Source organism: Triticum urartu, chromosome 3, assembly GCF_003073215.2.
Source record: "Triticum urartu cultivar G1812 chromosome 3, Tu2.1, whole genome shotgun sequence".
In the NCBI taxonomy this organism is placed as follows: domain Eukaryota; kingdom Viridiplantae; phylum Streptophyta; class Magnoliopsida; order Poales; family Poaceae; genus Triticum; species Triticum urartu.
The window spans coordinates 188,275,791-188,296,148 of NC_053024.1; positions in this window are offsets into that span (position 1 = coordinate 188,275,791).

Genomic DNA, 20,358 nt, shown 5'->3' on the forward strand with positions numbered 1-20,358 from the left:
TGGTCAATCGCCTTGGGAATAACTGACTCATCAAGGAAACACAGTGAGTCGTGGGGCCTATAACGGGACATCAATGATTTTGATACGATGAGATGGAGGAGAGAGGGGAGAGAAGGTGAATGCTCTAGGGCTAGAGACGTCTTATTGTCAGTTTGACAGTAGAACTCTTTAAATTATTTGCATCGGTCACAAACAACTTGCTCCTTCAGCCCGCTTTGAAATATACCTTTTATGCGCGGATCTTTTCGGTCACCCATCACACAGGTTTTGCACCATGCCCAGTCCCGAGATGTTTAGATTACTCGCATATGAACTCTGAGAGACTCACATGAGTTTGTGTCCACGCCTCCTCTCGCCAGAGCTTAAGGTGTTGTCTGGCTATAAAAAGCATATCCGACATGTTGAGTCCTTTGTATTGTGAGAAAAGATATAATCTCTGCTTGTTTATTGATATCTCCTTAGTTGACTGAAATTATCAAGAGGAGAGATTATGGATAGCAAGAGAGATTATTAAAAAACTCCGACCAAGCAATGCTCAGTCGAGCTTCCGTCATGTTAATGTAGGGAGTGGTGCCAGGCGAGATAACTCACTATCTCTGAGTATTGTATCTGCGAAGGAGAATCACCTCTTAAGTGTTCCGCGAGCTGGCTCATAGTAGTACGATATGGGATCAAATAGTTGTGCTACACTCATATGAGATGATGTACTTGACTTGGCGTATATCCGTTGGGTGGACCCTAGAAGTTTGTATCCTAATTTTCATTTCTGAGCCCAGAGGTCCTCTGGAGCATGACGTTGTCGATTGAAGGTCCGTTTTCGCTTACAATAAGATCTACGATCGAGAGTCAACCTAAGCTGCAGCTCGTGGAAGACACAAGAGAGCGTATGTTATAATTTCATTCGGACACGCGAGGCTGCTCAAAATCACCTTCAAAGGGCCATGGTGAATTGAGCTGTAGTTTGTTGTTTTCACGCAGAGTGCTAATTTCCAGATACGACTAAGAAGTGTTAATTATATTTGTTTTATGCTTGTCCTGACGCACAGTCTTTGTTAGATCATATACCTCTGTATGAAGGTATATGCTGTGAACGATGTAATAAGCAATCTCCGTCTCAATCTGGTGTTGAGTTACCACGCTGCTTTGAAGCGATTCACCTTGTTCAAGGTAGTTATGATTTATCAGAGCAGGACCGGTTATACTATCTCTCACGAGTGTTCGGCACACTTATTCTCCACGATTTCTTAAGTTCTGATTTTCTTTCTTCAAACACAGCCAGGGCTGCCGCGAGACAGGATTCACCACGACTGGCGAATAGGAATCTCTACCTTCGATAGGTATTGTGCTGCTCTTGGTCTTGATTTGCGGTCTCAGTCTATTTCTCTCAATTTTAGTGTGGGAGTGTATCCTTCTAGTATGTAATGAGCGTTTTAGCCGTACTCGCCTCGGCCACCTTGTCCATTGCAGATGGAGACCTTGGGTAAGGCTTATACGAAATCCGTCCACGTATGGATGTGACGAGGAGATTTAGCGACTGTCGCTAGACTGACTCGCTGATATTGTTTGCGTTTCTCGTGCACGCTTGCGTCATTATAGTGGATAATTGAGCCGTGTCGTTTCGCATTATTGGGGTTACCACTGCTGTTGCGACTATGGAATACAGACTCGGCGGCCACGGGTGTCACCACTGAGAAGTTCCGCCTTTTTTGTCTGGCTATTATTGTTTGTTTAGCACGAAACGTTCTCAAAGACGCTGTCCAGTGATACTTCTGGGGTCTGTATTAGTCTTCTGAAGGTTGATTAGCATATCTTCGGGTTGTTATTTTTGGTAAGTGGGTTTGAATACGTCCTCTTAATTTGGTTGGCTCGTCTTCGAATTGGGTCTACCATTAGACATATGTCACACCACTCACATGCTCATGCTGGCTTTTTCTTTTGAAAGAGACTGTGGTGTTCGCGTAGCGCTTTTGATGTCTCGTTGGTCCGTGTAGATACTATATTAGACTGAGGAGTTAGCATATACGGACTATAATGCAGGACCACTGGAGTGTACCTTGCGACGACCAAGCGTTGTATTTGTAGGGTTGAGATATCATGTGCTTATTTGGGGACTGGGGCACCGCTTCTACCCTAGTGGGATGATTGTACGTCTTCCTCTTTAGTTCGGCATGGCAACTAAAATGTGTCAAATCTCATACTAATCCATGGTATCTGGAGTACGGCCTAATTACATTGGCTAGATGGGTTGATAGTTGGAGACCACTAGACTCGCGCATACACAGAAAAGGAACTGCAAACATGGTATCTTATGACTTCATGGACGCTTCTTTACCATTGTCGACGTGTACACCTGCACTTTTTACAGTAATAGGTGAGAAGATACATGTTGGAAGTTGTATGTTATGAGATTCTGCGGTCGTGGACGATTTGAAGTCGAGGCGTTGAAGGATATCCTTACATGGCGTCGCTACCATGTGTCACTCGGAAGCTTATGGAGGACACCATGCTGGGATAGAACTGCACATAAGGTATAATCCGGTTTTTATTGGCCTACTCTCTTCAAGGATGCCGTAAGTTTGTCTTATCTTGTGATGTCAAAGAATTGGTAATATTAGTAGACGTCAAGAAATGCCTATGAATTATTCACTTGTTATTGAACCATTTGATGTTTGGGGCTTTGATTATATTGGACCTTTTCCTTCCTCTAATGGGTATACACATATTTTAGTTGTTGTTGATTACGTTACTAAGTGGGTAGAAGCTATTCCAACTAGTAGTGCTGATCATAACACCTCTATTAAAATGCTTAAAGAAGTTATTTTTCCAAGGTTTGGAGTCCCTAGATATTTAATGACTGATGGTGGTTCACATTTTATTCATGGTGCTTTCCGTAAAATGCTTGCTAAATATGATGTTAATCATAGAATTGCATCTCCTTATCACCCTCAGTTTAGTGGTCAAGTAGAATTGCGTAATAGAGAATCAAATTAATTTTGCAAAAGACTGTTAATAGGTCTAGAAAGAATTGGTCCAAGAAACTAGATGATGCCTATAGAACTGCATATAAAAATCCTCTGGGTATGTCTCCGTACAAAATGGTCTATGGAAAAGCATGTCACTTACCTCTTGAACTAGAACACAAGGCTTATTGGGCTATTAAAGAACTTAATTATGATTTTAAACTTGCCGGTGAGAAGATGTTATTTGATATTAGCTCACTTGATGAATGGAGAACCCAAGCCTACGAAAATGCCAAGTTGTTTAAAGAAAAAGTTAAAAGATGGCATGATAAAAGGATACAAAAGCGTGAGTTTAATGTAGGTGATTATGTATTGCTATACAACTCTCATTTAAGATTTTTTGCAGGAAAACTTCTCTCTAAATGGGAAGGCCCTTACGTTATCGAGGAGGTCTGTCGTTCCGGTGCCATAAAAATCAACAACTTCGAAGGCACAAATCCAAAGGTGGTAAACGGTCAAAGAATCAAACATTATATCTCAGGTAATCCCATAAATGTTGAAACCAATATTATTGAAACCGTAACCCCGGAGGAATACATAAGGGACACTTTCCGGAATGTTTCAGCCTCCAAAAAGGAATAGGTATGTGGTACGGTAAGTAAACCGACTCTAAAACAGCTTTTAAGGCAATATTTCTCCGTTTTGGAATATTTAGAAAAATAGAAAAATACTCAGCAATCCGGGAAGGACATGAGGGCTCCACGAGGGTGGAGGGCGCGCCCTACCCTACTGGGCGCCCCCTACCTCGTGGGCACCTCGTGTGCTCTCCGGACTCCGTTTTCTTACAGGACGCGTATTTTGGTCGGTAAAAATTCATTATATAATCTCCCGGAGGTTTTGACTCATGTATCACACAATTATCTCCTATTTGTGTTTTGAGCTGTTGTTGCTGCAGATAGACATCAGGTATGTGCATCTCGCAAGAAGAGCTGATACGTCCGCGTGCCGTCAAGGTCGGCGACAATATGTTCGAGACCTGTCTCATCGACGGGAGCCGGAGAATTCTGGACCCAAAAGTGGGTAGTATGGTTCTATGATTCCTTCCTGTAGACGTGCCTAGGTTAGCAGGTGCTCAGGATTTGAGAGTGCTGTATGGGGATTGTTCTGAGATGGAGGTGGATGTGGAAGCTTATGTGAGTTTTATTATTTCTCGGAATGATTCACACAATTGAGACACGCGATTCGCGATGATGCAGCTTCGAGGTCTGAAGTCATATATCTTCTTTCTCACAGAGCGGTACACAACAATTGCGGGCGTACTGTGTAGTATTCTTTCTCTCAGTAGAGGTGCACCTTATTTAGCCACCGACGAATTGAGTTCACTACCTGTTGCGGTCTAAGGCCCCGCGGTCACAGGTCAATTATGTCAGACCGGGCTCGGGTAGTCCGGCCTCTGCAAGGGTCAGCGATCCTGACCGTGGTCCCATCTTTAGTAAGGTGAGGGAGACTAGAGTTTCCGCGTCTTTGCTTCACACCTATATCGAACACACCTTACGCCTAGGACAATGGTGGGGTGGAAAACGTGGATGATATTTGGGAGTTCTCTCCTCTAGAAGTCCAGGGTTTCAGAGCCACCGATTCTCGAATACGTAAATGTTGTGCTTTGGAGATTGGCAGCCAGAGGCAGGAACCGGACGATCAAGAAGCCTTCGTTTTAAGAAGAGCGGGACCAATCATCTCCGGACACGGATCATCTACCTAGTCTTAGATAGAGTCGTTTAGTCGGTCGATACGCAACGGAGAAATTAGAGTAGCCGAGAATTTGGCTGGGACTGAGTAGGTCAAGTCTCACTTGGGTCAGAGCGTTATCCAAAGGCCGACTTGAGGGCGAGAGTGGCCGCGTCCAGTGGTGAGTCAAAGGTGCTAACAAACCATTCACTGTTGAGGTTTCTGTCTTGAGCGCGCAGTTCTTCCTTTCTTGGAGGATTATGCAGTCTCTCTTATATTGGAACGAGGCGAGTCATCGATCCTGTTGTCTACGGCATAGTGGAACTCTCAATGAAAGCACCAATGTCCGTGTCAAAACCGGCGGATCTCGGGTTGGGGGCCCCGAACTTTGCGTCTAAGGTCGATGGTAACAGGAGACAGGGGACACGATGTTTACCAGATTCGGGCCCTCTCTATGGAGGTAATACCCTATATCCTGCTCGATTGATAGTATGAGTATTACAAGAGTTGATCTACCACGAGATCGTAATGGCTAAACCCTAGAGGTCTAGCTCGTATGGCTATGATAATGAATATTCGGTCTATCTACGGACCTAGCCCTCCGGTTTATATAGACATATGAGGGATCTAGGGTTACACAAGGTCGGTTACAAAGAAAGGAATCTACATATTCGGCTGCCAAGCTTACCTTCCACGCCAAGGAGAGTCCCATCCGGACATGGGTGCAGTCTTCGGTCTTCGTGTCTTCACAGCCCATTAGTCCGGCCCATGGCTAACAGGCCGGATGCCCGAGGACCCCTTAATCCAGGACTCCCTCAAGGGTCGCGAGAAGACCAGGTGCGAGAGACCTGGTGAGGTGGTGTGCGCCAGGCGTGACCTAGGTGCAGCCCCCGTGCCCAGCCCCTCACGCGATCCTCCCGTGGGGAAAGCGGCTGAGGCCGGACGGCGGGCTCAAGAGCCCTCCTGAGGTTACCGCAACTGCTAGGGTGCCCTCAGTTGTTTATTCACCAGCGCGGAGCATGGTGCTTCTTCTCTTCCGTGGGCATAGCCGCTCCTCGACCGTGTCGTCCGCCAGCACGGAGCATGGGGATTCCACTGGTGTGGGTGGGAGATCCCTCTGAGGGGAGACTCCGGGGCGTGTACAGTCCCGTCCTCACACATGGCCTGCACGGCAGGACTGGAGGAGGTGTATATGGGCACCCGTGAGCTAGCGCGGGACTCACGGTGCCCTACTTCATGGCGGGTTGCGCCTGGATTTTTGGTTCGGAACATTTGTGAGGGTCCTGCGAGATGGTCAGGGGACCTGCACCGAGTGAATCTCCGGAGGATATCACATGAGAAGGCCAAATACCAACGGCCCCAGGAGGTAATGCGAACGGGGCTGGCCTGCCAGACAGAGCTCAACAGTTAGGTTTATCCACGCTGCAGGGACCGACCCGAGCATAGATGTCGTGCCCAGTCTTCTCATGCAATGATCCTGCAAAAAGAGAGCTGGCGCGCGGCTCCTTTGGCAGCGAGGCACCGAGTCACACACCCTAACTCATACATTCACGATTACCTCATGTGAGAACAAGGCACCAAGGGCCATGGGAGGTGACGTACATAGGGGCTGGCCCTCGAGACAGAGCTCAGCCACCTGGGTTTAGCGACGCTGCAGGGACGGATCCGAGCATAGCCGTCGTGCCAGTCCTTAATCATGAGGAGGTCGTGGGCGGTTTTGTGAGGGCGCACGATATTCATGGTAGCGAAGCACCGGACATGCAGGTGGTAACATGAAGCAATTCATGATAGAGTGAGGCTAGTTCTGATATATGCGCAAGACGATACATGCTGTAGGGACGGACCCGTAAAGCTTGAGGATAAAGCAGCCTGAGGGGCACCCTCAATTGAATCAAACCAAAAGGTCACCTGGCACCATCGTTGGAGAAGTCTTGGGGCAGCTGAAGATGCGTGCTATAGAATCCGCTCCTCACAAGTCGTCCGGCTCCTGGGTCTCGTGAGGCTCCGGGGGTCCGGGAGGCTCGTGAGGGGTTCACACCTCCGCCATCAAGATCTTCTGGCGCCTGGCCTCGTGAGCCTCCAGGATGCCCCGCATATGGCGCTGGTGCGCGGCAACAAGCGGCGCCCGGCAAGGCGAAGGTCATGCGCGCGTAGCTGTGAGAGGACACCTCACTGGCCGACGCAGGATGGCCAGAAGAGCTCCTGAGAGGCAGCCCTATTGAACCCCGGGATATTTACGGAGACGCGCAGCTCGCCGCCCATATCAGGGGCAGTAGCTGCACCAGGTGATGCGGGGTGACGCCGCTCTCCGTGCATGGCTCGCGCCTCCTGAAGCTCTCCAATCGCCTTGGTGATGAACTCCTGAGCGCCTGGCGCCTCGCGCCCTGCTCGCGAAAGCGCGAGTTGAAGCACGCCTCCACATGGTGCCCGAACGCATCCCTCGTGATGCTGGCCAGGTCAGAGGCCCTCCAGAGGAGAGCCCCAAGCCCTACCTTAGAGGGGTGCTGGGCGCGCCTTCCTATATGAGAGGGGAAGGCGTCCCAGCAGTGAGCGCAGGTCCTGAGGCACGATCATCAGGCACCCCACCCTCCAGGGGTCCTCTGAGGAGTAGTTGCTTCTTCTTCTTGGGGACGACCTCACGAGAGTAGATGGCACCCTCGTCATCTGAGTTCTCGACTGCTGCGTCCTGGTAGGTGCACTCGAGGGAGCACACCACATCCTTCTCATCGTAGGCGATCGTGATGATGTCACAGCTTCCTGGCATCTTGAGGACGTTGTAGCCGTGGTGAGTCACCGCCATGAACTTGGCGAGGGCCAGGTACCTGCTACCTCTTGAGCACTGCGTTGGTTTTTCCCCGAAGAGGAAGGGATGATGCAGCAAAGTAGCGTAAGTATTTCCTCTCAGTTTTTGAGAACCAAGGTATCAATCCAGTAGGAGGCTACGCGCGAGTCCCTCGTACCTGCACAAAACAAATAAATCCTCGCAACCAACGCGAATAGGGGTTGTCAATCCCTACACGGCCACTTACGAGAGTGAGATCTGATAGATATGATAAGATAATATTTTTGGTATTTTTGTGATAAAGATGCAAAGTAAAATAAAGGCAAAGTAAAAAAAAGGAAATAACTAAGTAGTAGGAGATTAATATGATAAAGATAGACCCGGGGGCCATAGGTTTCACTAGTGGCTTCTCTCGAGAGCATAAGTATTCTACGGTGGGTGAACAAATTACTGTTGAGCAATTGACAGAATTGAGCATAGTTATGAGAATATCTAGGTATGATCATGTATATAGGCATCACGTCCGAGACAAGTAGACCGACTCCTGCCTGCATCTACTACTATTACTCCACTCATCGACCGCTATCCAGCATGCATCTAGAGTATTAAGTTAAAAACAGAGTAACGCCTTAAGCAAGATGACATGATGTAGAGGGATAGACTCATGCAATATGATAAACCCATCTTGTTATCCTCGATGGCAACAATACAATACGTGCCTTGCTCCCTACTGTCCTGGGAAAGGACACCGCAAGATTGAACCCAAAGCTAAGCACTTCTCCCATTGCAAGAAAGATCAATCTAGTAGGCCAAACCAAACTGATAATTCGAAGAGACTGGCAAAGATAACCAATCATACATAAAAGAATTCAGAGAAGATTCAAATATTGTTCATAGATAACTTGATCATAAACCCACAATTCATCGGTCTCAACAAACACAGCAAAAAGAAGATTACATCGAATAGATCTCCACAAGAGAGGGGGAGAACTTTGTATTGAGATCCAAAAAGAGAGAAGAAGCCATCTAGCTAATAACTATGGACCCGTAGGTCTGAGGTAAACTACTCACACTTCATCGGAGAGGCTATGGTGTTGATGTAGAAGCCCTCCGTGATCGATGCCCTCCGGCGGAGCTCCGGAACAGGCCCCAAGATGGGATCTCGTGGATACAGAAAGTTGCGGCGGTGGAATTAGGGTTTTGGCTCCGTATCTGATCGTTTGGGGGTACGTAGGTATATATAGGAGGAAAGAGTACGTCGGTGGAGCAACAGGGGGCCCACGAGGGTGGAGGGCGCGCCTGGGGGGGGGTAGGCGCGCCCCCTACCTCTGTGGCCTCCTCTTTTGTGTCTTGACGTAGGGTCCAAGTCTCCTGGGTCTTGTTGTTGAGAAAATCACGTTCCCGAAGGTTTCATTCCGTTTGGACTCCGTTTGATATTCCTTTTCTTCGAAACCCTAAAACAGGCAAAAAACAGCAATTCTGGGCTGGGCCTCGGTTAATAGGTTAGTCCCAAAAATAATATAAAAGTGGATAATAAAGCCCAATAATGTCCAAAACAGTAGATAATATAGCATGGAGCAATCAAAAATTATAGATACGTTGGAGACGTATAAATCTTCTCACCGGCAAGTTTGAAATCATAATTGAGCTCTTTAATAGCCCAATATGCCTTATGTTCTAGTTCGAGAGGTAAGTGACATGCTTTTCCATAAACCATTTTATACGGAGACATACCCATAGGATTTTTATATGCAGTTCTATAGGCCCATAATGCATCATCAAGTTTCTTGGACCAATTCTTTCTAGATCTATTAACAGTCTTTTGCAAAATTAATTTGAGTTCTCTATTGCTCAATTCTACTTGACCACTAGACTGTGGGTGATAAGGAGATGCAATTCTATGATTAACATCATTAGCAAGCATTTTACGGAAAGCACCATGAATAAAATGTGAACCACCATCAGTCATTAAATATCTAGGGACTCCAAACCTTGGAAAAATAACTTCTTTAAGCATTTTAATAGAAGGTGTTATGATCAGCACTACTAGTTGGAATAACTTCTACCCACTTAGTAACGTAATCAACAGCAACTAAAATATGTGTATATCCATTAGAGGCAGGAAAAGGTCCCATATAATCAAAGCCCCAAACATCAAATGGTTCAATAACAAGTGAATAATTCATAGGCATTTCTTGACGTCTACTAATATTACCAATTCTTTGACATTCATCACAAGACAAGACAAACTTACGGGCATCCTTGAAGAGAGTAGGCCAATAAAAACCGGATTGCAATACCTTATGTGCAGTTCTATCTCCAGCATGGTGTCCTCCATAAGCTTCGGAGTGACACTTGCGTAGGATCTGTTCCTGTTCATGCTCAGGTACACAACGTCTAATAACACCATCTACTCCTTCTTTATAAGATGTGGGTCATCCCAAAAGTAATGTCTTAATCATAGAAGAACTTTTTCTTTTGCTGGTATGTGAAACTAGGTGGTATAATTTAGCAACAAGTAATTAGCATAATCAGCATACCATGGAGCAGTACGAGAAGCATTTATGACATTTATTGTTCATCAGGAAAGCTATCATCAATAGGTAGTGGGTCATCAAGAACATTTTCTAACCTAGACAAGTTGTCTGCAACGGGGTTCTCAGCTCCCTTTCTATCAATAATATGCAAATCAAATTCTTGTAGCAAGAGAACCCATCTAATAATCTAGGTTTAGCATCTTTTTTCCATAAGATATTTATAGCAGCATGATCAGTGTGAATAGTTACTTTAGAATCAACAATATAAGGTCTGAACTTATCACAAGCAAATACAACTGCTAAGAATTCTTTTTCAGTAGTAGCATAATTTCTCTGAGCATTGTCTAGAGTTTTACTAGCATATTGAATAACATTTAATTTTTATCAACTCTTTGCCCTAGAACAGCACCTACAGCATAATCACTAGCATCACACATAATTTCAAAGGGTAAATTCAATCAGGTGGCTGAACAATAGGTGCAGAGATCAATGCTTTCTTAAGTATTTCAAATGCTTCTACACAATCATCATCAAAGACAAATGGTATATCTTTTTGTAATAAATTAGTCAGAGGCCGAGAAATTTTGGAGAAGTCCTTAATGAACCTCCTATAAAAACCGGCATGACCAAGGAAACTTCTTATACCTTTGATGTCCTTGGGACATGGCATCTTTTCAATAGCATCAACCTTGGCTTTATCAACTTCAATACCTCTTTCAGAAACTTTATGCCCCAAGACAATACCTTCATTAACCATAAAGTGGCACTTTTCCCAATTCAAGACAAGATTAGTTTCTTCACATCTCTGCAAAACTCGATCAAGGTTGCTCAAGCAATCATCAAAAGAAGATCCATAGACGGAAAATCGTCCATGAAAACCTCACAAATCTTTTCACAAAAGTCAGAGAATATAGCCATCATGCATCTTTGAAAGGTAGCAGGTGCATTACATAAACCAAAAGGCATACGTCTATAAGCAAAAGTACCAAAAGGGCAAGTAAAAGTAGTCTTTGATTGATCTTTGGCTGACACAGGTATTTGAGAGAAACCAGAATAACCATCTAGAAAGCAAAAATGTGTATGTTTGGATAATATCTTTCTAGCATTTGATCGATAAAAGGTAAGGGTAATGATCTTTTTAGTAGCTTTATTTAATTTGCGGAAATCAATTACCATCCTATAACCTGTAATAATTCTTTGCGGAATCAATTCATCTTTATCATTAGGAACAGTAATACCTCCCTTCTTAGGGACACAATGGACAGGACTTACCCACTGACTATCAGCAACGGGATAAATTATACCTGCCTCCAGAAGCTTTAGTATTTCCTTTCTTACCACTTCTTTCATTAGGATTCAACGTCGTGATGATCACGAACTGGTTTGGCATCTTCTTCCAAATTTATTTTGTGTTGACATAGAGTGGGACTAATGCCCTTAAGATCATCAAGAGTATATCCAATAGCAGCACGGTGCTTCTTCAGAGTTTTCAATAATTTTTCTTCTTCATGCTCTGAAAGGTTAGCACTAATAATAACAGGATATATCTTCTTTTCATCAAGATAAGCATATTTAAGAGTATCAGGTAAGGTTTAAGCTCAAACACGGGATCACCCTTGGGTGGAGGAGGATCCCCTAGGATTTCAACAGGCAAATTGTGTTTCAGGATGGGTTCCTGTTTAAAGAATACTTCATCTATTTCCCTTCTTTCATTCATAAACATATCATTTTCATGGTCTAGCAAATATTGTTCTAAAGGATCACTAGGAGGCACAACAATAGAAGCAAGACCAATAATTTCATCTTTACTAGGCAATTCTTTCACGGTGTTGTCTACGAAATTTAGAAATTAAATTCATGAGACATATCACCTAAACCAATAGTAACAACATCCTTTTTGCAATCTATCTTAGCATTAAGTGTTTCAAGAAGGGTCTACCAAATATAATGGGACAAAAGCTATCTTGTGGGGAACCAAGAACAAGAAAATCAGCAGGATATTTAGTTTTCCCACACAAGACTTCAACATCTCTAACAATTCCCATTGGTGAAATAGTATCTCTATTGGCAAGTTTAATTGTGACATCAATATCTTCTAACTCAGCGGGTGCAATGTCATGCATAATTTCTTTGTATAAGTCAAAAGGTATTGCACTAGCACTAGCACCCATATCACATAAGCCATGATAACAATGATCTCCTATTTTAACAGAAATAACAGGCATGCCTACCACAGGTCTAGGTTTATCTTTAGCACAAGGTTTAGCAATTCTAGCAGTTCACAGAAGAATACATGCCCATCTATATTATCAGACAAGAGATCTTTAACAATAGCAATATTAGGTTCAACTTTAATTTGCTCAGGAGGTGTATATGTTTTAATATTGCTTTTACGAACCACAGTTGAAGCTTTAGCATGATCCTTTATCCTAACAGGGAAAGGTGGTTTCTCAACATAAGAAGTAGGAACAATAGGATCATTATAAGTGATAGTCTTTTCTTCAACTTTAATAGGTGCAGCTACTTTTACTTCTATGGGAGGATGATATTTAAACCACTTCTCCTTAGGGAGATCAACATAAGTAGCAAAAGATTCACAGAAAGAAGCTACTATCTCAGAGTCAAGTCCATATTTAGTGCTAAATTTACGGAAAACATCGGTATCCATAAAAGATTTAACACAATCAACTTAGGTGTCATACCTGACTCCTTACCTTCGTCGAGGTCCCAATCTTCAGAGTTGCGTTTAATTCTTTCCAATAAATCCCATTTGAATTCAATAGTCTTCATCATAAAAGAGCCAACACAAGAAGTATCGAGCATGGTGCGATTGTTATCAGAAAGCCGAGCATAAAATTTTGAATAATCATTTCTCTTGAGAGCTCATGATTGGGGCATGAATATAACATTGATTTAAGCCTCCCCCAAGCTTGAGTCGATGCTTTCTCCTTCGTGAGGCCAAATTATATATATAATTGCGATCACGATGAACAAGATGCATAGGATAAAACTTCTGATGAAATTCCAATTTCAATCGTTTGTAGTTCCAGATCCCGTATCATCACATAGCCTATACCATGTCAATGCATCTCCCTTCAAATAAAGGGAAGACCTTCTTCTTAATAACATCATCGCCACCTGCAAGCTTAAATAATCCACAAACTTCATCCACATATATTAGGTGCTCATCAGGATGTTTGTTCCATCTCCTGCAAAAGGATTAGCTAGCAGTTTTTCTATCATACCCGAAGGAATTTCAAAGTAGACATTTTCATTTTCAGTAGGTTCAGTAGGTTGAGGAGCAACTCTTTGCTCTACTGGTCGGGGTGAAGATACCCCGAACAAGCCCCTCAAGGATTACTTTCCATAGTAACAAGTGACAGTAAATTTCAGCACACTATATAAATTTTTCCTTACCAAATTCCACCTACCAAAGGCGCTTCACTCCCCGGCAACGTGCCAGAAAAGAGTCTTGATGACCCACAAGTATAGGGGATCTATCGTAGTCCTTTCGATAAGTAAGAGTGTCGAACCCAACGAGGAGCAGAAGGAAATGATAAGCGGTTTTCAGCAAGGTATTCTCTGCAAGCACTGAAATAATAGGTAACAGATAGTTTTTGTGATAGGATAATTTGTAACGAGTAACAAGTAACAAAAGTAAATAAAGTGCAGCAAGGTGGCCCAATCCTTTTTGTAGCAAAGGACAAGCCTGGACAAACTCTTATATGATGTAAAGCGCTCCCGAGGACACATGGGAATATCGTCAAGCTAGTTTTCATCATGTTCATATGATTCGCGTTCGGTACTTTGATAATTTGGTATGTGGGTGGACCGGTGCTTGGGTGCTGTCCTTACTTGGACAAGCATCCCACTTATGATTAACCTCTATTGCAAGCATCCACAACTACAACAAAAGTATTAAGGTAAACCTAACCATAGCATGAAACATATGGATCCAAATCAGCCCCTTACGAAGCAACGCATAAACTAGGGTTTAAGCTTCTGTCACTCTAGCAACCCATCATCTACTTATTAATTCCCAATGCCTTCCTCTAGGCCCAAATAATGGTGAAGTGTCATGTAGTCGACGTTCACATAACACCACTAGAGGAGAGACAACATACATCTCATCAAAATATCGAACGAATACCAAATTCACATGACTACTAATAGCAAGACTTCTCCCATGTCCTCAGGAACAAACGTAACTACTCACAAAGCATATTCATGTTCATAATCAGAGGGTATTAATATGCATATAAGGATCTGAACATATGATCTTCCACCAAATAAACCAACTAGCATCAACTACAAGGAGTAATCAACACTACTAGCAACCCACAGGTACCAATCCTGACTTAGGAGACAAAGATTGGATACAAGAGATGAACTAGGGTTTGAGATGAGATGGTGCTGGTGAAGATGTTGATGAGATTGACCCCCTCCCGATGAGAGGATCGTTGGTGATGACGATGGTGATGATTTCCCCCTCTGGAGGGAAGTTTCCCCGGCAGAACAGCTCTGCCAGAGCCCTAGATTGGTTCCGCCAAGGTTCCGCCTCGTGGCGGCGGAGTTCGTCCGAAAGCTTGCTTATGATTTTTTTTCCTGACGAAAGACTCCATATAGCAGAAGATGGGCATCGGAGGGCCACCAGGGGGTAGGGCGCGCCCCAGGGGGTAGGGCGGCCCCCCCCCTGGGACCTGCTGCGCTCCGCGTCTTTTCTCTCTCTGCCCGCTTCCTTTCGTGCCGTTTTCGCCTTCCTGGCGCTGTGCGCTAGGTTCTCTCTTTGCTCCTTTGCACTCCCCCGCAGCCCAGTCGCCGCGCCTTCTCCTTCTTTCGGTCACCGATGCCACCTGTTTCCCCTCCGCGCGCTCGGCTAAGTATTGTGCCCTCCTGTGTCCTCCCCCCCCCCTGCTCGCTCCCTTCTCGCTCTCCCCGCTGCTGCAATGGACCCAGTCTTCTCTGGCTCCCTACAAAAGAAGAGAAGATTCTCCTAAAGAAGAAGTAGAAGAGAAGAATCACCACCAAGGGAGAGAAGGAGTAGAGATGACCGTTATGAACGAAGAACATCACGGAGAAGCAAGGATTCGGGAAGGAAGGACAAGTCATCAAAGAGCTACACAAAATGAAGACATCAAGCTCATGTTGGTGAATGGGTATCCGGCTCCGACTCCGACATCACTCCGAGAGAAGTTATCACTCCGACTCTGAATATACTCAAGATGAAGGTGTTGCCGGTCTAGCACTTGTGTCAACCAACTCCTACGACATATTTGACTCACCAAATGAAGGAATTGGAAGATGCTTCATGGCTAAAGGCCCAAAGGTATCACACCCCGAGTATGTTGATTTCAATAGTGATGAAGATGATTTGCTAGGTGATGATGATTTACTTGTTGACAACTCTAGTTATGAAAACTATGATGAACTTGCTATTAATCATGCTAATCAAGATAAAACGAATGACAATGATAAGAAGGAGATTGAGCGTCTAACTAAAGAACTAAACACTCTTAAGTTAGCTCATGAAACTACCTTGGAAGATCATCGAGAACTTTTAAAGACTCATGAGAAGCTACGTTTGAAAAGCTCAACCTTGAGCAAGAGCATGAGTTCTTAAAAGCAATCAATGATGATCTTCGCAAGAAAAGTTCTTCTTACATTGCCAAGCATTTACTCTTGTCTACTTACATGCCACAAGTTAAATCTAGCAACAAGACAAGAAAGATTCTTCTTCTAGTAGTAACAACAATCATGCTAAATCCAATGTTGTTGCTTCTAGTAGTTCTCTTGATTCCACTAATGATTCTCTTAGCCAAGTTACACTTGAGCAAGAAAATAGCTTATTGAAGGGAATTATAGAGAAAGGTGTTTACAAGAGCCTTGCCGGAAGTAAGCAATTTGAGGAAATTGTACGCAAGCAAGGAAGACACCGGAAGAATCAAGGTGTTGGTTTTGAACGAAAGTTCAATGCCAATGGAGTTGAGTGGGAAGAAGATCAATACCCCAAGAGAGTTTGTTCCTCAACAAGAGAAGTATGATCCTACTTCTTTCCAAGGAACACAAGCTCAAGATGATCTTCACCACAAGACACAAGCAAAAGGCAAGGACAAGCTTCAAGAGGAAATTGATGCATTTGAAGAAGCTCCTAAGACCTTTCCAAGTGGAACTCAAGATGATCTTCCACCACAAGACCACAAGCAAAAAGGCAAGGACAAGCTTCAAGAGGAGATTGATGCATTTGAAGAAGCTCCCAAAGCCTTGGTCAAGTGGGTTCCCAAGACTACATCAAGTTCTACTTCATCAAGTACGACTACAACTCCAAGGATTCCCATCAAGATGGTGTGGATCCAGAAAAAAAGAACTAGAGAGTTCTTGAGGGTGACTCCGCCAACATACTTCACTTATCATTTTGGCAAGGACAAGTGCAAACAACTTCCATATCTTGCACTAGTTCAAGGAGTCACAAACCCTCTTGTTGGTAAGACAAGGGACAAGGTAACCTAATGCTTTCATGGACATCATCTATGTGAACATCACTCTATGTCTATGGATATCCTTGTTTGTTCCTTGTGGGACTAACCCGTGTAGGTATTGAAAGTGCAACTCACTCCAAAGGATTGCTCCAAATGATCTACATCAACATTGAGCATCTACATCTTCAACACCTACATGAAGTCATCATCGACAAAACCAAGGTTAGTTCATCCCTCTTAGGGGGATATCACATCTAGGGGGAGCTTTATCTAATCAATTGAGCTAAAGCAACTCTAGATGTGAGCACAACAATGCTTTATGTAAAAGTGGCAACCCCACTTGTGCTTAAACGATGAGTATGACCTATGATCAAATGTTCTCATTTGACTCCTAAGTCAATATACTCATATATAGATGACCTAGTCATCGCCAAATTGCTTGATAGATGCTAGAGTGTGTGCATGCTTTGTCACATATTTCATTTGTCATTTTATTGTGTGAGCATGTTGGATGCATATTTTACTCATTCGAGGACATCCATTTGTTGCTTTGATTGTTTGGCTTTTTCTTTTGCCAAATGGATGGACAAAGATGCCTAAGAACTCCCTCTAGCTATCTATGCTTTTCTCGTCTCAAACTCTATTCATGCTACATCACAAAGTTTGATCAAGTCAGATTCGAACCACTCTGTGTGAGGAGCACTTGGAGTCCCCGATTCATAGACTTAAACTTCCAAAACCTCTTTGTGCATTTCGGTATGACCGAGTCATCCATTTCGGTCACACCGAGATCACTAAGTTGATCTAGGTTTTCAATCTCGGTGCAACCGATTGAACTTTTCGGTCACACCGAGTTGCAGTAACCGCTTGCGATTCTGCATCTCGGTGCCACCGAGTTGTTCCACTCGGTCACACCGACAGGGTCGGGATATATAAACCCACGGGTGAGATTTTGGAAATTTCTTCGAAACCTCTCAGCCCGCGATCCTGCTCTGCCGCCTGGTCTCCGGATCGTCCTCTCGCCGCCAGCGACCTCCCGCCTGGTTTCCATCACCGTCAACGGATTTCTGCCCCTCCGTTGCCGCCGTAGCGAACTCCCGAATTAGGGTATGAGTTCGATCCTTTGTGCTATTCTTTTAACTCCGATTCGTAGCACATTACTTTGCCATGATCATGACCACGTATGCAATCAATCTATCCACTGAAAACATCCTTTAGATTAGATTGGATTTGAAAATTTAGGGTTAGGTCTCGCCGAACTCATCTCGGACCGACCGAATTGTAGAAATCGGTCTCACCGATTTGGCTTAGGCCATTGCAGTTGCACTTTCGGTCTGACCGAAAACTGCAAATCGGTGTGACCGAGTTCGATTCTTTGTGAAACCCTAGCAGTCTCGGTGCCACCGAACTGTGACTCGGTCTGACCGAGTTCACTAGTTTAGGTTCCAAAAGCTGCTTCGGTATCACCGAGTTTACAAATCGGTAGCTCCGAAATGCTTTCTGTGAGAACTAAAACTAAGTTTTTAAGTCATCTGTTTTGCAAAAACTCTGCACTTTGTGATGCTCATCCACTCTACCTCATCTATATCTATTCACAGGGTCTGCTGTCAGTAAGTTTGCAGAGATGTCTGACCAGAGTGACAGCCAGAACAAGTCTGAAGACAAGTGCAATTGAGTGAGGGCACTAGTCCCTCTAGCACTTCTGATGATGGCAGCAGGAGCACACCAAGCAACTTGCCCAAAGCAGCCACCAGGTCAAGGAAGAAGAAAAACCTCAGATTCTGAAGATGAGGACTATGTGGCTGTTGAGGAGGAAGTCAGCTCCAAGAAGAAGGTGCTGAAGAAGGAATATGGCACAGCTGCATCAACTAAGCCTGGCTTGCACAAGAAGGCCCCTGCCAAGAGGGTGCCAACCTTAAAGGTGAGAGCCTCAACTGCTGAAACCTCCAAGCCAACTGAAGAGGTTGTTGGAGAAGGAAAGAAGAGGAAGGAAAGGGTCAAGAAGACCACTGCCAGAGTGCTTGGTAGATCCTCCATTATGAGAGATCCAGAAGAAGAGGAGGAGGAAGAGGATGCTGCACCAGCTCCCAAGTCTCAGAAGCTTATGGGAGATGCAATTAAGTCAGGGGCTGCTCCATCTAAGCCCAAATGCTCCCAAGGCTACTGCTCAGAAACCTCAAACCCAAGAGGAACACCAGGAGTATACCTGCTGAGGAAAAGAACAAGGCCCCAGTGCCTGAAGCTGAAGAAGAGGAAGAATCCCATGTTTTGAGGAAGTTGAAGCCCAAAATTCCTGACCACAATGATGCTCATCCAGTACGCTGAGGACATGCACATCAGGAAAGATGCAGGACTGAGATTGTGGAGAGTCTGATCCCTATGTTGTTAGGAGGAGGACTGCAGTTGACTAACAGGTTCCATACAAAGGAACAACAAGACTTCTATGAGACAATTTTGCTTGACAAGAAGCCCATTGTATGTGACATGAAATGGGTGGATTGGGAATACATCAAGGAAAATGAAGATCACTTCCCAGGAGTTATGAGCTTTAAGGCATGTGGAGTAGATGATTCGTTGGACAAAAGCTCACAAATGGAATGATGAGCTGATCATGCAGTTTTACTCCACTGCCCACTTCTATCCAGATGGAAGGATAGTATGGATGTCTGAAGGTACCAGGTACCAATCCATTGAGAGTGGGCCAAGCTAATCAATGCCCCGAAGAACATGAAGATGACTTGGATGTGTATGCCACCAAGAAGAAAGACCACAACTCCATGGAAAACATGTACAAAGAGATCCCTGATAAGGCTTTGGAAACACACAAGCTTGGATCTGTACACTTCTTGTTGTCTGGTCTGCCTACTATTAACTGGATCTTAAGGCACACATTGCTACCAAAGTCAGGAGATCACAAGATGATCAGAGGACACTCCATCAACATGCTGCAAATTTCCATCACAACTAGACATAGGCTTTTACCTTCATCGAAGGGGCCGAACTAGTATAAACTCTCTTGCGTCCCTGTGTCCGCTTTAACCCCTTCTAGCTAACCAGTCGCGATGGCTCCATGACTAAGTCCTTTCTCTAGGATATCTGCCGTGACAATTCCACGACAATAATGAAGCTATGATTGCACGTTTTATGGGTGGATTAAATAAAGAGATTCATACCATTCTAGAGTATAAGGAATATAATAATATCACTTCGAACATGAAGTGCAGGATTGACATGCATTGGCACGAGCTAACTTTTCTGCAGGTCGACCTTCATCATTGACACCGCATGCATCCTCTACTTCCACACGTTCTGCTGCACCGGCGCCTCCGTCAGCTGCCACCACCAACATCGTGATACAATAAAGCAGGCACAATCACCACTATCTGCCAAGAGCACACCTTCTGGGCCTGCAGAGAGCTCTTCTTCATCCATGGCATCAACAGGGCAAACACATGATATTATTTCGTCGTTGCAAGGGTGGAGGTCATTATGCGAGAGAATGCCCATCTAAGCGTGTGATGATTGTTATGAGGATGGTGGGTATGAGTCCGCTAGTGACTATGATGAGGAGACTTTGGCTCTTATTACACGTGAAGAACATGGTGGAGATGATTCTGATCATGAGACGCAATACATGGCTGCTGAAGATGCTGACAGGTATGAATGTTTAGTTGCTCAACGTGTTTTGAGTGTGCAGGTTACACAAGCTGAGCAAAATCAGAGGCATAATTTGTTCCATACAAAGGGAGTTGGAAGGAACGTTCTGTTCGCGTCATCATAGATGGAGGGAGCTGCAATAACTTGGCTAGCATGGAGATGGTGGAGAAGCTATCTCTCACCACAAGACCACATCCACATCCTTACTACATCCAATG